Here is a 6,000-nt window from a genome sequence, read left to right as displayed (position 1 = left end):
TAACATGTGGTCAGTTAACGATTTGCTCCCGGAGTGTACTTATGCTAAGGTTCTGGAGGAGAACTGTAGGTAGGCGTGCCGAAATATTCAGCGGGCCCATCAGAGGTTGGCTGATCGTTATCATCAGGGGTGTAGATAATGTAGGGGTAAGGTAGGTGATGGGGTTTGTGTTATAATAATAAAAAAACCTATATGAATAGAAAAAATCTAAAGGATAATACAATTACATTATTAAAAATGTTCTGCTTGTACGAATTTAGGCTATTCGGACCTCCTCTCTCACATTTCAATTGTAGACGCACGCAGCCGACTTCAAGGACACCAATGAGTGTCAAAAAATGAAGAAAATCCTTCTTACTTGGCTCCACTTCACTTCAATAAAAATACTTAATACCGTTGTTAAGTATTCTCTTATTCATACTCACATATAGTACATAACACTTGTAATACTTCATACTTTGAGCAAAATGGCTCTGAGCAGTATGGGACTCAACTGCTGTGGTCATAAGTCCCCTAGAACTTAGAACTACTTAAACCTAACTAACCTAAGGACATCACACACATCCATGCCCGAGACAGGATTCGAACCTGCGACCGTAGCGGTCGTGCGGTTCCAGACTGTAGCGCCTTTAACCGCTCGGCCACTCCGGCCGGCACACTTTGAGCACTACATCTTAACCAACCTTCCACGTACGGGAGGGAGTGAAAACAAAATCATGTTCAAAGAAAAATGAATGATGGTGTTTTTGTTTTTCATTTTTCTGCGCCTTACCTCGCATTCATAACTAATGTCTTTGCCGACGCGTATGGTTGATCGCTGTTTCATTTTTTTAAAATAAATTTTAAATTTACCATATCCGGGAGTCTTTCACCATGTACCTAGACAGGTTTTAGTGCACACTCCAGTATTTATCAGAAAGGTGGGAAGGGCTATTCTAGTACGTTAGTACTCCGGATTTTGGGTCCCCTTGATATCGGCCAGGTACTGGGTCCAGTCAACTTGTTCGTACGCAATCTTGAATCGGGTAAGGTGTTGAGGATTGACGTCTCCCTGGTTAAGATAACCAGCCTCCTCCCTGAACACTCAACTCAAAAAGGGGAGGGGGTTTCTGTGAGTTTGGTGGGGGAGGTTGAGCCGTGTGGCTGTCCTGCGTCCGTCTATCCTTTGTTTGTTCGCTGTTGAGATGTTCTTGTTCTGGTGGAGGTGCAGGCCTCGCGGTGGCAGCTCGATTTCAGCGACGATGACGGCGAGAGGGCGCGATCAGCGCAGACGGAGTGATCGATGTGGGAGAGTCTGGTGGAAAGGTTCTGGCTGGACAGAAGTGGCAGCATGAGTTAGGACACGACCGCCAGAACGGACAGGAGGAGGCCCCATCGCTTTACAGGACAAGAGGCCCATGGGTGGTTGCGTTTGGTTGAAGGGGATCATCGTCCGCTCTGGTCGTTTTTTCACTACTTCATGACGTTCTTTAACTTCTGTTATTTGGTGGAGTGGCTGTAGTGCTGTGAGTCTGGGCACGAATTTTGAGCCTGATTACAAAACTCTGACTGGTGGCTTTGCTGTTTTCTTACATGAACTCCCGAAAGAATGAGCCTGGATAGTGTCGCCTTGGAGGCAGCTGCTTCATATTTATTGAGTTAATCTGAAGGCCCACCTAGTGTTCTATTCGAAATATATCCGATGTCTTCGAGGTAATGAGCGTGTTTCCTTAAACCCTACTCTTGCACTGTGTAAGTTGGGGTCTTCTCCGAACTTGACCTAAGCTGGAGGGCTTTTTGGGTTAATCTTCCGTCTGTCGGCCACCTCTTTGAGTTGTCCTTGGCGTGTGTTGTGTTTTGCTTCGATACTGCCGCGTGGGGGTTGAGGGCTTTGGTTTCTGCCCTATGCCTTTTGAGCCCGTGGTAGCACGGTGCATCCATAATGACTGGTTTCACAAAGTCTTTATCCTATTTCAGACAGGACTTTTATTTCCATCATGTGTGTATTTATTAAAACTACTTCAGGACACGTGGTACAAAACCGCTCGTTAACACACACCTTAGTGTGTTCTATTTTTGCTGGCGTGAGGGCCACGCCTTGAGGAAGACGACGCCTGACGGGGTGAAAGGACGCCTGGACATATGAAAACCGAGGGTCGACGGTTCTGCAAACGGCTCACCGAATCAAGGGTTACGTAAAGCAAAGTTGAGTTGAAAGCGCATTTGGGAGTGTCCTCCAAATAGTCGTTTTCTTTCCTTGAATGGTTAATAGTTTAAGAATTTTCTTGTCGTTTGTTTAAGTGAAAGAAATTGTAAGCAAATTATACACATTTGGAAAGGTGAATTGAAAGCCATTTGGTGGGCGTTTCTTAAATGGTTGTTTTCTTAAATCAATAATACCTTTAAAAATTTCTGTTGTTTGTTTAACTGAGAGAAAAATATAAGATTTTGCTGAACATTGTGCACTCATTTGTAGTTTAATATCTTAAAGGATTTGATACATATTTGCATAGTTGTGTTGAAATCACATTTTTGGGTTGTCTTAAGTTGTTTTTTTCCGTTAACTGGTTCAAAATGGTTCAAATGGCTCTGAGCACTATGAGACTTAACATCTGAGGCCATCAGTCCCCTAGAACTTAGAACTACTTAAACCTAACTAACCTAAGGACATCACACACATCCATGCCCGAGGCAGGATTCGAACCTGCGACCGTAGCAGTCGCGCGGTTCCGGACTGAAGTACCTAGAACCGCTCGGCCACACCGGCCGGCGTTAACTGGTTAACATTTCTTTTAAGAACTGGGAAATTGCAAATACTCCTCAAGCGCTTGAGTAGGCCTTTATTTAACGCTACGTGTTTTTTATTTAGGTCCTTTAATCCTTGTTATTATATTTCTTAAAACACCGGAGATGTTTTCCTATTAAAAAATTTGGGTCTTGCTTAAATAAAGTGTGTAAAGTAAAGGGTTAAAGATGTTTTCCCTGAACGTTGCTTGCCGTTTCACGTTTCCCTGTCCTTGTTATAAAACTGCTTTTACGTTTTGATTGGCCCTGTCAGTCCTTACAGCTGTTTACAAATAATCAGTTTTGATTGTAAGATGATAGTTATTGTATGGAATTAACGCAGTTACGAAAAAATCATGGAAGTGCCGCCTAAAAGAAAGGTCTACAGCCAGAGTTACAGAAAAGAGTGTACGTGGAATACAAATATTGGATGAAGCCTGAGCCACGTTACTCAGCTAAAGCTTATTGTAGCTATTGCCAATCCGAAATATACGTAAAAAGTAACGATTTGAAGAAGCTTTTGGAAACGAAAGAACATATAGCAAAATATGAATAATTTCTCAAAATAAGCAACTGACATTTTGCCCGGTATCAGTAAGCAGATGTAATTCTTCTGCAAGAACTGAGTGTACGTTACCTTTGTACACAGCTGAACATTGCTCAATTTACAACATCGATCACTAGATTGCTGTGTATAAAAAAAGCTTTAAGGTTTCAAAATCGACAAATGACATGGAATTACATAGATCCAAATGTACAGGGCTAATAAATGATATTCTGGCACTTCTTTTCAAAAAGGAATTCACAAGTGGCATAGGTGATCAAAAATATAGTTTATTATCAGATGAATCAAAAGATGCAAGCATCAGGAAATATCTCGGGATCGTCATAAGATATTTTAGTTTTTTTTAAAAAATAGTGGTGTCTGTGTTTTCAACTTTACAGGCGCTGGAGAGTTCTGATGCTGTTGGAATGGTATCAGCACTGGGGAGATGCTTAATGATGTGTACTCAGATGAATAGAATCGACTCTAAAGGTACTTTTTGAAAATAATTCTTTTTGAGGTACAGCAGGCACTCTTTAAGAATATAAAACAGACCCTGTAAAACAGCTAAGTTCTTTGATGATTTTGCTTCGTTCAGTCTGCCAAAGAATTCTGTTACCGACGGCAGCAACAACCGACCAAGACTACATACGTATATCTCAAAATTGGAGGCCAGTCCCCTATCACCGGTACCTTTCTGAGATATGTGTAGAAATTTCCAGTTAATCTAATGTCAATATTACAGGATTAAAAAAACTGTATTGATTTTAATGTGAAGTTAGAAGAAGAAATCCAAAAAGGACTTCCATCCAGATACAAAGCTTTAGAATAAATGCCTCTCTTGAATGGGGAAGAAACTTTTAAACAATCAAAAGACGCTTAATTAATAAATAGATCTTGTAAAGAAAACGAGATACTCTGACGAAAAAATTGACAAAATCTTGCACCTGTGACGAACTATTCACTTCTTTGATTGGAATCCACTAGATGGGGACACTATTAGCTTTTGGGCTGATGTAGCCGAATATAAAAAAGCGATTTGAATAAACACCTTCCAGGATTTAAATGATTTCCCTGTTGCTGTTCTGTCCTTACCACATTCTAACATCTCCTCAGGAACCAACTCAAGATTAAAAACAAGAGTTGCTCGACTTATGGTACTTAAAAGAGGTTGTTAACCAAGTCGGTAAAGGGAGAACAACAGAAACTGAAAAAGCTTCAACTTAGGTTTCAGTTAAAGCAGTTGATGATCCTCGAGACTTCTTGTATGATTCTGAAATTTAAGTGAAAGCATATAGCTAATAATTATATTTTCTTTGGTCAAAGCGTAGCGTAATATACACACCGTGACATTTTACATGGAAACTATGGGCAATGTATTCATCATAGCGAATAATTTTTACTAGGCGACCAGTTGTGAAATCGCAAAAAATTAGCTGTTAAGTACATTTTTTTCTGTGGCATTGACCTTTTTATGAAGAACAGCTAATTTTTTCGCGATTTCAGGGTTGGTCTCACAATGAAAATTAGAGCTACGAGTGCATTATCCGGTCTTTCAACGTAAAACGTTTAAAATGTTACAGTGTACATATTTTATTTTATTAATAATCTCATGTACATAATTATAACTAGAAAATTTTGATAGCTAAAGTTTACTTTTTATTTTGTCTCGCCAGACTGATAGACTGAGACACGAATGATTTGCAATTTCAGTTGAGTGGGACATTTGAGAGCATCATTCACGAATTTAATATTTTTCGTATTTTTGTAACTGTGCATATGTTAGAACTAATTTTGTTGTTAAGAATAACAACACACACTCAGTACCATATATCAATAAGTTAATGTGATTTTTAGTCTTTCATTCCAAGTTTGTACAATATCGCTAGAATAAAAGCAAAATAGGACCATTAAAATATATTATAGTACATTGTCTGGCAACAACCAAGAGCTGAAAATAGATATATCATTTCCCGCTCTCGGATTTTTCTGATTTTCTTAAAACCTTTGGTTTTCTGCTACCCCTTATGTCATAGTTCTGCCACTTTTCCACCCCAAATACACTACTGGCCATAAAAATGCTACACCACGGAGATGACGTGCTACAGACCCAAAACTTTAACCGACAGGAAGAAGATGCTGTGATATGCAAATGATTAGCTTTTCAGAGCATTCACACAAGGTTGGCGCCGGTGGCGACACCTACAACGTGCTGACATGAGGAAAGTTTCCAACCGATTTCTCATACACAAACAGCAGTTGACCGGCGTTGCCTGGTGAAACGTTGTTGTGATGCCCCGTGTAAGGAGGAGAAATGCGTACCATCACGTTTCCGACTTTGATAAAGGTCGGATTGTAGCCTATCGCGATTGCGGTTTATCGTATCGCGACATTGCTGCTCGCGTTGGTCGAGATCCAATGACTGTTAGCACAATATGGAATCGGTGGGTTCAGGAGGGTAATACGGAACGCCGTGCTGGATCCCAACGGCCTCGTATCACTAGCAGTCGAGATGACAGGCATCTTATCCTCATGGCTGTAACGGTTCGTGCAGCCACGTCTCGATCCCTGAGTCAACAGATGGGGACGTTTGCAACACAACAACCATCTGCACGAACAATTCGACGACGTTTGCAGCAGCATGGACTATCAGCTCGGAGATCATGGTTGCGGTTACCCCAGACGCTGCATCA

Source organism: Schistocerca nitens, chromosome 1 (genome assembly GCF_023898315.1).
Source record: "Schistocerca nitens isolate TAMUIC-IGC-003100 chromosome 1, iqSchNite1.1, whole genome shotgun sequence".
Classification (NCBI taxonomy): Eukaryota; Metazoa; Arthropoda; class Insecta; order Orthoptera; family Acrididae; genus Schistocerca; species Schistocerca nitens.
This window is presented reverse-complemented; position numbering follows the sequence as displayed.